We start from the raw sequence: 14291 nt of genomic DNA on the forward strand, positions 1-14291 counted from the left end.
AACAATTTACAATCATGCTGGAAGATCCATAAATTTGTATACCCTTAACACATACATACATTTACATACGCACACACATACAAACACAAAAAACTCTGAAAAATTGAAACGTTGTACGTGATGGCTCAAAAACAAGATGTCTAATAAAGATGCAAGTCTTACACAACATATGCATTGAATCAAAGAGGGACAAACAAATGTAAACACTTACAAAAACAGTACAAACATATATAGACACACAAACACATACAAATATACATATACAAACACAAATATACAATCAAACACACAAACATATTTATTTGAAACGAAAACATTTACAATACAAATCATTAAATTGGAGGTATAAAACATGCGGTAATTTTTTACATCACATCCAAACATCATCACACTGAATGTTATCATGACATTATGACCTCATCTCATCATCACATTATTACATCACCATTACATCACTACATTAATATATTATTCTACAATCCTTGTATCACAGCATAATCACATTAGCATCATATCATCTACGAGTTTCGAGATCAAACAAACTTCAAGTGCGCTGGTGCAGACGGTCTCAATCTACAAACGCATACAAAATAGTGCACAACAACATACAGCAACATCAGCAGCAACAACAACAAGACATACAGCAACAGCAGCAGCAGCAGCTTCAAGAACCGCAACAACAACAGTACGATACAAATCTGATAATCCAACAACAACCACACTCCGGAGATACAACAACATGAAAAATACATTACCTGTTTCTAAAAAAAATTTCAAAGTATCTAAAAACTAGTACAACAGCACAAACACACAGCACACACACACAGCATACACAAAACACACACACATAGCACACAACACACACACACAAACACAAACACACACACAACACATACCAACACACATTCTGATCATAGAATCGAACGATAACCGCCATATATAATATATCACAACAACGTAAGAACGCTTGACCCGAGTTTTATTCACGAGAATTAATTTCTATTTTGGATGTTCTGATGTTTCTGACAGCAACTGATGGCCTCAGATGCTTTGAGATTTTCAAGAACATAACTTCAATTAAATTCAGCTCATCAATGATAACGCCATAAGTTATTTATCTATAAATGAATTTTAATATATATAATATATATTATAAATTATGATATATATATATATATATATTATAATATATATATAAAATTACAATACACATAAATTATAATATACAAATTATAATATATATATATATGCATTGTTTTTTTAGTAAATTTTATTTTTGAAACAGTTTAATATATATATATATATATATATATATATATACATATATATATATATAAAAGTGAGAAATATGGTATAAATAAATGCATTGAATTATTCAAAGGAAAAATCTGCAGACGACGTTTTAAGAAAGTGATTAACATCGGAGTTGTCAGATGGAATGAAAATTTCGAGTCAATATTGAAAAAAAATCATTTGAGTCGAAAAAGAATTTATTAGCAAAAATTAAAATCCGACCCAAGAAAGAGCCATAAAAACAAATCATTTATACAACAACAGCAGCAACAACAATGACCCAAGAACAACATTAATTTGACATAAAACAATGTCAAGACTTCAACAACATTAACAACACCTCCAACAACAACATCAAAACAACAACATCATCAACAACAACACCACTACCAACAACAACAACACAACATCAACAACAACAACAATAACACAACATCAACAGCACCACCACCAACAACAACAACACAACAACATCATCAGCAACAACATCAATAACAACAACAACAACAACATCAACGACAACATCAGCAACAACATCATCATGTTCACTCAAAAAGAAAACTACATCACACGTCAATATCTTTTTTTAAATTAGATAAAACACGATCATAACAACGCAGTGTTTAACAAACACTACAACAAAACAATACATTAACACAAAGCAACAACACAGTACGACCCAACAACAACAAAAACAACAACACAACAAAACAACACAAAGCAACAACACTGCACAAATCAACAACGACAACAGCAAAAACAACACAAAAAATAATGATAGGTTAATAAAACGCTTTGTTGACGCTATTGCGCCTGAAAGAGAAAAATGTCTCCAAAATAAATATAACAAACGACCATTCTGTCATCGTCATCACCAGCGTCATCATTACTTTTAGTGACGTCATAATTATTTGTGATATCATTATAACCGCAATAATCAGAATCGTTATTGTTATCACTGATATCGTCAATGATATCTTCAAACCAGAATCATCGTCATTGTCGCCACCACCATCATCGTCATCATTTTCATCACCCTATTTACGTCACTCTTCATCATCATCGCCATCATCATCACCAACGCTTATCATCATCAATGTCATCTTTTTTGTAATCTTTTGAGGATGCTGATGATGACGATAGTGATGATGAAATTGATGTGAACAAAGATTGTAAATAATTGTTACGATAAAGATGATGATGGCGCTGATGATGAAGACGACGACGATGATGGCGTTAGTGGTGATGAAATTAATGTAGAAGAAGATTCAAAATAGTTATTACGATGACGATGACTGACGTGATGATGATGATGCTGTTGATGACGACGATGACGATGATGATGATGATGGTGATGAAATCTCTTATGGCTCCGGAAGAATAGGACAACTTACTAGCATAGGTAACGATAATAAATAATGATTGATTATTTAATTAACGTAACATTACAAAAACATAAAAGAATGAAAATTGTAATCATCATGATGATGATTGATTGAATGATGACGATGGGGACGACGACGACGATGATGACGACGATGATGATGATGACGATAACGACATTCATCCCCGCACATACCTCATCATTGTTTAAAGCTTTTAATGATAATTGCAAAGAATATTTTCCTTGCCACAAATGAATTTTCAGAATTAAAAACCGCTAGTTATGACGTATCTCTCTCTTTGCAATGATTGAATTTTATATGGATAACATAAAATTCAATAAAGTTATGTGCGAGTGTGAAATAGATTTTGCGTGTGTGTGTGTGTATGTGTTGTGTATGTCTCACTCTCTTCCTCTCCCTCACCCTCTCTCTCTCTCTTTCTATCCTCTCTCTTTCTTTCTCTCTCTCCTCTGTATAACAAAAATTTATTTTAAATTTTAACCTAAAAAAATTTAAAGATAGGCCTCACATCTCACATAATATGATGATTTTTAAAGCAAGCAAACGATGAAATAAAACCGAAACACAATTTCCATTATTATATATATTTTTTTATTATTCAATATATCATTTGTTTGCTTATTTTAATTTTTGCAATTATAAAAAACATTATTGCTTCTTCGTAAACATATATCCAAAAAAGCAGAGATGGGCAAATTATACACTATATTGTAATTTCGATACAAATTACAATTGTAATTTGAATTACGCAATTTCATTACTTGAATTACATTACTGCCCATCTTTGCAAAAAAAATTATATTATCAAGTATTTGTATCCAAATGCTCACGATGATGTCATGCCTAACTGCGCATTTTTGCGTATTTAAGAAAAATTTTACGTGGCAAAAAATTCTACTCGCCAACTGAGTGCTTGGTTTGGTTGGTACTTCACCAAAAAAACGCAGATTAGGATTATATTTCTTTATTTATTTTTTTCTTAAAGTTTCATGTGTTATTAATTTTGTTTGCTTTTTCTAGGTGTTTATATTACATGCTTTTTCCATCATCATCGTTCACATCATAAATCAATGATACTGTATCCATCACAATCCACATTTGTCGTCGTCATCATCATTCTATTTATTTTGATTTATTTATATTTTATTATTTTAATTAATTTCTTCCTTTTCATCTATCATCACATATGAAAGAATTTGTAATAATTATTATGACCGTACATGTAATTGTTTCGGTGCGTTTTTAAAGTTTTGAAATTCTAAAAATGCTATAAAAAAAATGAGAAAAGATGATTGGCCGCATTATTGGCACGGAGCATTCCATACAAATCATAATAATGGCTTTCCATAAGAAAACATTCAATACTTTTTCATCTTGTACTGTGTTTTGACGTTTTAGCTGTCCATTAATTTCAAAATGTTCTTTTTTCAACTTTTCAAGATAGGTATTCTTTACATAGCTGAATAAAAGTTTCTGATGAAAAATTAATTGAAAATTCAGAGGTAAGAAGAAAAAAATTGTTGGACTATATTTATTTACATTTGTTTTGATTACTACAAAATTACAATTTGGTTAAGAATCTAAAAATTTTAAAAATTCCCAAAAAGTATTTTCTTTTTGATTATCTGAAAATAAAGTTTTAGATGTTTTTTTGTCCACAAGAAGAATTTTCAAGACCTTCACAAAAACATATGTCTTTCAACTAATAAATTAAATTACTTATATAGATACAGCGTTGAAACGTTGAAATTTGTTCGTCCATTTCACGTAAAAACGTCATTAAAGAAAATTTTCCATTAGTTTCAATTTGGAATTCACAAAACAATTTTTAGCAAAACAAACTTACAAGCAAAACAGGTGAAAAATTGTTGTTTCTACTGCATCAAAATTATAAAGGAAGAAGAAATGAGACGAAAGTCTTCAAAGTATAAAAACAAATAAAACATTTGTTTCGTTAGGTGAGCTGCTGAACAGGGTAAACTGCTGGAGGTGCGTCAGTTTAGCGTTAACAAGCTGGTTGTTACTTAATATTTTCTTACATCTAACAACCTACAAGGTTTGTCATGAAATTCTGGTTTATTTGTTTCTGTCAAGGCTTAAAGCTTGGGCGTTATGCACTTAGGCATAGCTGAAACATAGGGTAAGCTAAATCAAAATTATTGGGATGTATACATTTTTAAATTATAAACGAACAAATTTGTCACCAGCTGTTTGGTTAACATTTGACGTATCAAATAAATGAATGCTTGATAAGCTGTACCATTATTGAACCAATTACAGCAACTACTTACATAAATAGTATTGTTTGCTGTATAATTGATTGATCGTATTGATTGTTGTTTGGTCGGTTAAATGGTTGGTTGGCTAATTGCTTGGTAGGATAAATATGGCTGTTTTTTATTCTTCATCCAGTTAACTAGAGCCTGGGTTGGTTGTTTGGCTGGTTGATGTCTTCACTCTCCAATTGGCTCAATTTTCAAAGATAAATTCAAAAAAAATGTGAAACAGAACGTCCATAATTGGCGTCATTGTCGCACAGATTGACGTGACATCGTATCGATTAATTTCAAAAAATATTTTTAAGAAAAGAATTTTGTTTTCCCAGCAAACGAATGTTTCAATAAATGATGAACGCGTAAATGCTGACGCGTTAACGAGAGGAACTCGTGTCAGATATTCGCCGATGATTGATGATTCATATCCAGCGCGTTGATAACTTCCACGAACTATCCATCTATTTATTATGCAGCACATCATTTTTGCCACTGACTTCACCCAACGCTTTTTCGTGTAGAGATATTTTTCATGTTGTGTTTCGTTGTAGGACGCTGGCATGCTATTTATTATACTGGAAAACCTTCCAATCTATGGAATATGTTTCAGTCTGTTCTGTTTCGTCAACTAATTCATCACTCACTTTTTGCTACAAGAATCTGTCAAAGAAATTATTCCAAGATTCACGTAATTACCTGTGTGTCACTAAAATAAAATTTGTTTTAGATAATTTATAACACTATAATTTGGAAAAATAGATCGGAGCATAATCATCGTACAAACACACAAAAGCAGACATCTGGAGTTTCCCAAACTGCTCCTTTGGTAATTTTTCATAATCAATCACGTACACATGTTACGTTATTGCATCATCATCTCATTCATTACAAACTTTTACCTTTTTTTGGTGATTTGGGCAAAAATTAAAATTGTTGTTCCTATCATCAAATATTTTTTCCCTGTTTTGTACTGTCATTACACATTTTAATGCATATACACAGGGCATCTCTAATCACAAAAACACATGTTTCACAACACACACGCACACACACAAACACACACAACTTTACAATCTAACTCTTCTATTCAGTTGGGTTAAGTTTAATATATGTAGGTAGATATAAATAAAGCTAGAAGGAAACACGTAGGAGTGCTGTAATAATGATAGGAGGAATGTATGCAATGAAACTTCATCCACATATGAAGTGGATGGTGTGGAGAGGTGGTGCCATAAAATAATTTTCCTGTCTTCCCACATTTGATCCCATTTAATCCATTTAACGGAAGTGCACGAGTGAGTCGCGGTGGTCGTTCGGTGCGTCACATGATCTAGTGATGTCATCGTCGTGTTCGTCGTCTGCATAATATTAATCATCGCTGACATCATCATCATAGATCTATAGATTTGTTGGTAATGCATTTATGATAATATATATATAATTATATATATATATAATTATATATATATATATATATATAACTCATAAAAAATGTCAACTAACACATATATATGTTGGAAAGAAACCATATTTTATACAGTATTGTATGTATTCTAACGAATCGTTGACATATATAAATTTAATGTGTCTTCAATTTTCCTTACTAGAAAACTAGATAATAAAAAAAATTGATAAGAAAAACTTTAAATTGATTAATGCCGACAATTCTTTAGGATTCATACATTACTATATATGTGTGTGTGTGTGTGCGCGTGTAATTAATTGTTTGAATGTTAACCTGAGTAATTAATGATAATAGTTATTTATAATGACAAACGATAGATGCAATAGAGATAGATAGATAGATTGATTGATAGATAGATGCTTATACTTTTCTCTGATGTTCTAACATTATATACATACGTTCGGGTTGATGTATTTATATGTAATTAATGTTACATTTTGCTCATATGTGTATACAATTAATGTCAGGATTATGAAATTAATGTTCGTATATATATATAATGTATTTTATGTACAATTCCCACACACTTACAATTCTAAAATTTAAGTTAAAAGTTAAAATATTAATTCTAGATGAAAGACCAAAACTTATCAACACAATCGTCGTCATCATGGTGCATATGAGCTGTAAAATATCCACCTTTTTTTTATATTTTTCATCATCATTTTTCTCACCATCTTCGTCACCATACTTCACCAACGTCATCATCAACGTCATCAATAGCGTCAACAACGTCATAATCATCATTGAAGCTTGGTGGTGAAATGTCAATTGAGATTTTTAGAAATTTGTATGCGTAAGTTGTGGGTGCACGTGTGCAATGTTCATTTATTTTTTTAATTCATTTATTCATATAATGAACCAACATGGAAAGAATACACAAAAAAGTGCAACTGTAAATTGGTATGTGCAGTGCCCTAAGTAACAAGCGGTCGAGTCCGGGAATAGAACATGTTTGTATGGGTAAATATACAAATTTGTGTGTTTGTTTGTGTACGTTTGTTTGTGTACGTTTGTGTGTGTGTGTGTGTGCAATGTACATTAATTGCCATTAATTTCTGAAAGATTGTATCTAAAATTAAATCTACAAGATTAGAATAGCAAAAATGAGAAAGTGTCTACGGTGTTACAAAACTTCAGAAAAATGCATTTTTTTAAAAAGGAAAAGTGCAAATCTGGGTGCAATTTTTTAAGAAATTGTGTGTGCTGTTATAAAAATTTTGCCATGTATTCAGTGCAGATTTTTAAAGAAAACTAGTATGCCGCCTACCTGTATGTGTGTGTGTGTGTGTGTGTGAGTGTGTATCTGTGAATATATATAAGTCTGTGTGGACGTTGTCTTGTCATCTGTGTATATGTCAATGTGTACGTGTCTGTGTACGTGTTTGTATGTCTGTGTGTGTTTGTGTGCGTATGTCAGTGTCCGTGTGTGTTTGTTAGCAGGCAGCATATATTGTGAGTGCATGTTCATGTTCATGAGTTATGCAATCCCTCATTGATCTTCTATAGCATTTGAGGTGCATGTAATGAGGAGACTGTTTGTGCAATCATCGCCGTTACCATCTTTATCGAACTTTCCTGTTGACATTAGCATCATCGTCGTCATCTTTATCCTCATCTTGTTTGTCTTCATCATCATCAACGTCATGATTATCATTTTTATCCTCATCTTGTTTGTCTTCATCATCATCAACGTCATGATTATCATTTTCATCATCATCTTCTTCGTCTTCATCATCATCATCAACGTCATATTCATCATTTCCATCATCATCCATAATCAATGTGAGTTGGATAACTCAATAACCCTTCATGTTCCTGGTGAAGTACCTACCGCACTACTCCAATTTCACCACAGACGAAAAATCAACCATACGCACAAGTTCGGCGGAAGTTAGTTCACGGGCTGACAGCAGCACGTAAGATGCATGCACATACGTTAACAACTTGTTTGTTGGCTGAAACTATTTCACAAATGTCCAATTATTAAACTGAAAAATTCGTCGCTATTTTGTTTTTGAAACCTTTTTATTTCTTCATTTATTTTAATGTTTACTAATAAATAAAAAAATTGTTTAGATATATACATGAGTATTTCATACACACAGGCGTTCACACCCTAAGTATGATGCAATGAAATGTGGTTTCGGCACAGATTGGTGTTTATGTCATGTGAACGAGAAGACTTAAGAAGAAGTTTAAATTTAAATTACCTAAAAGTTACTACCATTTAAGTTACGTAACAATTAGTGTTTCTACCTGTAAGGCACTTAACGGTTCGTACTTCATAAGTTATTTAACGATTAGTACTTCTTATGTTACTTTACGACTAGTAGTTCTAGCAGCCACGGTCATTAGCGAAGTTATTACCTTTGAAATTTGACACCAACAACTTGCCAGTAATCCTGTTACTGACACTTCCAGAAGTAACACTGATGAAGTTGTTAGTCCGCTAACATTGCAACTGTCCTTAATTATAATTGTTACTGCCCCAATTATTTTATTCTAGAATATTTCTTTGAATCATTCATACGTATATTGTCGCATTTTATGTATATGTTTATATCAATATGTGTATGTTTGTATGTCTGTTTATGTATATTTAGTGGTTCTATTTGTTTGTTATTATTATTATTATTATTATGAGAAAAAACATGGGCGAAGACAAAATGTCCCTATGCCCGCGACACAAAATTAACTATAAAATTTTAACACATAAACAATAATGTACATGAATATATGTTAATAAACAAAAATATAAGAAAATAACTTCGATTATTAATTCAACTTTATATATATATACGCAAACATTTCTTCATAAAAATTCCAATTTCAACCATTCATATATATCGTCCTCTCTTAAAGACAATCATGTCAAAACAAACATTTATACCATCATCCAAAATCTATAAACAGCATTCACGAGTAGTCATCCTTCAACTCCGCTCTCCAATCATATTTAAATTTAGCATTCATAAGAAAATCATCCAACTTTTTTTTAAACTCATTCAAATCACTGCAATTAACAACATCATCATTCAAATTATTCCAAATATTAATAGTTCTATTAACAAAATAATTTTTTATTGAATATGTATTTATATATTGTCGGTGTCAGCTGTGTTGTTTCATAGTAAAAATTACTTTTTTGTTTTGAAAAAAAGGTTGCAAAAATAAATTTAATAATTTTTTGTGCTATAGAGAAAAAAAAGAATGTAAGTTTTAAGTTTTAAAACAAAAATTCGTAGAAAAATGTTTAAATATAAACCATATTTTATTATAAATACAATACACAGTATTGTGTGAATTCTATCGAATTGTTGACATTAGTCAATTTAAAGTTTGTCTTTTCAATTTTTCTTACTAGAATTTTTTGGAAAATGCCAACAATTCGGTAGAATTCATACAATACTGTAATGTATGCATATATATATATATATGAATAAATAAATAAATATATATATATATATAATAATCATGCATTTACGACAGAACAAACAAATCTCTTAAGCAAATTTTAAAGGATAACAAACTGCCATACTTTTATAAACAATAATTTTAGAATGTATGTCACGTATGTAGGGTTGGTGTGTTCGAAGCACATGTGTAAATCTCATCGAGAAAATACCTGGGAGCTCAGATAAATTTAGAACTTAAAACGAGTTAACCCTTAAAATTGTTGTTTGATGAATAAAATTTGAAAATTTCAAGGCATATCATTTGAAGGTGCATATGCACACATTTTGAAATTTATTTAAGCAGAATGAAGATGAACTATTTTTACAAATTCAATTTTAAATGAATGAATGGCAGGTGTTTGTAGGCTAGTGAATGAATGCCTCTTCCGGCTTATTTTTAAACTTTTTTATTTATAAGTTACTTGCACGGTCGTTCAACTTGATTCCGCTTTGTAAATTTCACATTCGTTAAAGAGATCATAATTTCTAACATGAATTCGTGATTTCAAAAATGTTTTTTAAATAGTTTTATATGGCTAGTTACGGTGACGCTAGTAAGCAAATTTTCAAAATAAAATGTTTTTTTCATTGAAAATCAAAGTTGTATTTTATTTGATTGAAACAATATACAAGTGTTAGAGTGTAGAGATGTGTTACTCGATGTATTTACCATTCAACCCTTGCGCACGTGCAGCTCTGTAGAGGCCTTCATGTACTTTTAATTTTCCAGATATGAATGCTTGGCACGCACTGGCATGCTTCCGTCCATCCTTGCATTCTTCCATCTCTGTTGTACGACCTCAATTGAAGATAATAAGAAAATATGAACGTTCAATTTATCGAACTATGCTGAGTGGAGTGAGTGAGTGAGTGAGTGAGAGAGTGAGTGAGAGAGTAAGTGAGTGAGTGGAGATGTGAGAAGAGAAGTGCAAAAGAAGGAAATGATGAAGATGATGGAGATGAAAATGACGTTGAGGAAAATGATCAGATGAAAAAGAAGATGAAGAGACCAGTATCATCATTCATGGCCTGTTATAGAGCTTTTGTTTGCAGTCGGACAGCTCTTTCAACTTTTATTCCAGTTAAGTGCGTAACGTGGAATTTTATAATTTTTCAAAAAAATTCTACGAATTATTTTCTAAGTTTAAAAATATGTGAATAAAAGTGCGCTCAACTTACATACATGTACAAAGCGATCTTAATACATTATTAATGGGCAGATAATGTTCTTGAAACATTATGAATGACCAGATAATTATGGATGATAGATGAAAACGATAAATAACTATGATAATAGATATGCATCACCATTCACACATGCACACAAACGCACACAAACACACACACACAAACACACACAAACAAACACACAGAGACGAACACACACAAACATGCACATGTACACACAGACATGCAAGCATACTCAGGGATGAATAGAATGCAATGCGAATATACACCATAATGAGTTTAGATGCTTATGTACTAATGAGCTTGATGTGGTATGGATGGGCAGGGCACACGTACATTCATATATTATATAATTGTCAATGAATATATAAAAAAAATTAAAATTCTTAGCACACTCAAATGAGATATATCACGTTGTAAGACGCATGAAATTTTTTCTCTGCCAAAACATTGTAGTTAGTAATGGTAATATGATTGTGTTAACATTTTAAAATGTTTATTCGACACTATGCAAATAACAGATAGAGTTCAAAATTTTGAATAAAATTAAACAATCTAATTATTTCGTATCATATTTACTATTAAAAATATTTTATAACTCGTCCGACCATACACTGGCTCACTCAAAGGTGAGTGACACCAGTGCCACCATTGAAGTGTCCTTCAGATTCAAGAAGGTTTTCATAATCCAAACATTTTACATGGTTTTATGTTTGCTTATTTGTAAGAGTTGAGTAGAGTTTGTATGAATGAAAATACGTTTAACATTTTAATTATTTTTAATAATAATAATAACGTAACGTTCAGTAAGCATATATAAAAACTCTGTAGTAGTGGTTTTTAAAATTATTTGACTGGGATGTATTTAAAATATTTAATCTTGTAAAACGAAACCAACTTAATAAATAAAACGAAATTCAGCCTAATAAATTATTTAAAAGAGTTCTTCTATATTTTCATATAGTTGCCACATTACATACCTAACATGACATAAACATTTTTCTAGATCAACCAATGATGAATGTACATGAAATAGAAAGTCTGAAATGGCTTATCTAAATTGTAAAGCACGATTTAGAGATTTTAACGAACATTTTAAAGAGTTAAGTCAGAAGTTAATCACAGCTAACTAGTTCTTCTAGAAAAATTTTTACTGAACAATCGCCATTGAATATTTTATACTATAATTTATGATGTGTATTTTGTAATTGGGAAAAATTTCTTGATCTTGTCGAAGCAAATAAGATTACAAAGGCTATGAAGCGAAACATCGATTTTTATATTCTCGGAAGGCTAGAAAATGTTGCAGTCTGGAGAGTGCTTGAAGTTTCATCCTACTGCTTCTATGTACTTTTTTTATCTCTCAAAACAAGAACATTCAGGCCAAACTAAAATGTACAGTAGTAACTCTAACCCATTCTCAATTTGTTTTGAGAAATTAATTAAGTTAATATTGTTTTAAGAAACGACTCAATGAGATAAACAACAAATGCAAAGTTTTGCAAGTGATTTGAAAACTATCGCGCAATTTAAAAAAAAAGAATAATGTACTTAAAAGATTAGTCAAACCTAAAAACGATAATTGTAAAAAAAATTGAAGATTTCTTTTGAAAAAATTTCCAAGAATTTAAAAAATCCAAATTATTTTCTCATGTGACTTCATTTTAAAATTTTGCTTTTTGAATTTAAATTACTTGTCAAAAAGTTTTAAAAACGCTCGTCTTCATAAGACTACATGGAAGGGAGCTGAAAAAAATTATCCAAAAAAGTGAAGGATGAAAAATCAATGATACACCAAAACATTATAAATTTATCTTCACTAATATACGTCATGTCTATCGATACTGTAGATGTTATTGGTTTATTGTGTTAAAGATATATATCTATTGTTAATGATATATATCTATTCAATGTTAATGATATATATATATATATATATATATATATATTCAATGTTTTGAAACCATTTGAAACGGTGTCAACAAACACTAGGCAAAAAGGTTTGTTGATACCAATGACTTGCAGAACTGATTTAAATGCCAGATACTGGGCGGTAAGAGGAATTCGTCTTTGGAATTCCTTGGAACTAGGTGAAAAAAAATTTTTCGGATATAATGAATTTAAAAAATATATGGAAAACTTATGCAGATCAATGTAGGTATGATGCTTTCTTTGTTTAATTTTGTCGTGTTTTATTTAATTGTTTTACATCTGATTGAATATTTAACCTCCTTACTTTAAGTTATAAAAATAAATTTATTGGGTGTATTTATATTTATCGATATACTAAAAATGTTTATATTTGTATCTCATATTGTTACACAACTAGTTAAGGTGGTCAGCACATGCTTTCGTATATATGATCTCCTGTTTCTTTTCGAATAAAATTCTGGAAAAAAAAATGTTAATGATATATATCTATTCAATGTTAATGGTATATATCTATTCAAAAACAACACAACAACCAAGACAAAACATAGTATCAACAATAACACACATCAAAACGTAACGAAAAATACATCATCATACAAACATTAACATAAATGACACACCGGTATTATTTAGTATAAATACTACATTTATCGAACGGTATCACCCTGCAATATTCGCATTAATACACATTATCTCTCAACAACAATGTAACATCATAAATAATTTTCAACATTCCACAGCAACTAAAAACATTGATAACATTAACGGACAACAACATCAACTAAAATACAACAATCAGGCAGTATCATGAGAATCAATAAGCAACAACAACAACAGCGAAACAGCAGCGCAACGAAAAAAAAGATCCAAACAACATTAAAATTACATCAACATAACATTAAAATTACATCAACATAACAAATATTCATCTTTACAGTATCAGCATAATATTTACACGATACACCAAAAATAACATCAATCCAACTTCAACACAATACTACAATAACAACAACAAAAGGCATCAACCCAGCTCTAAAACAACACAAACAGAAAAAAACATCAACCCAACTCCAACACAATACACTACAAAACTAACAATGACATCAAGATGGAATCATCAAAAGACACGAAGGCAGCACTTAACAAATGAGGCCAGATTATAGATAGCCATCCGTCAAGATATCCACAACATTAAACGGCATCTAACTAATTCCTACTAAGAGGAATTTTTGAACGCTAAATTTTGTTTGTTTTTGTGATTTCTAAAGAAAAAAAT

This window comes from Helobdella robusta (genome assembly GCF_000326865.2).
Source record: "Helobdella robusta unplaced genomic scaffold HELROscaffold_3, whole genome shotgun sequence".
Taxonomy (NCBI): Eukaryota; Metazoa; Annelida; class Clitellata; order Rhynchobdellida; family Glossiphoniidae; genus Helobdella; species Helobdella robusta.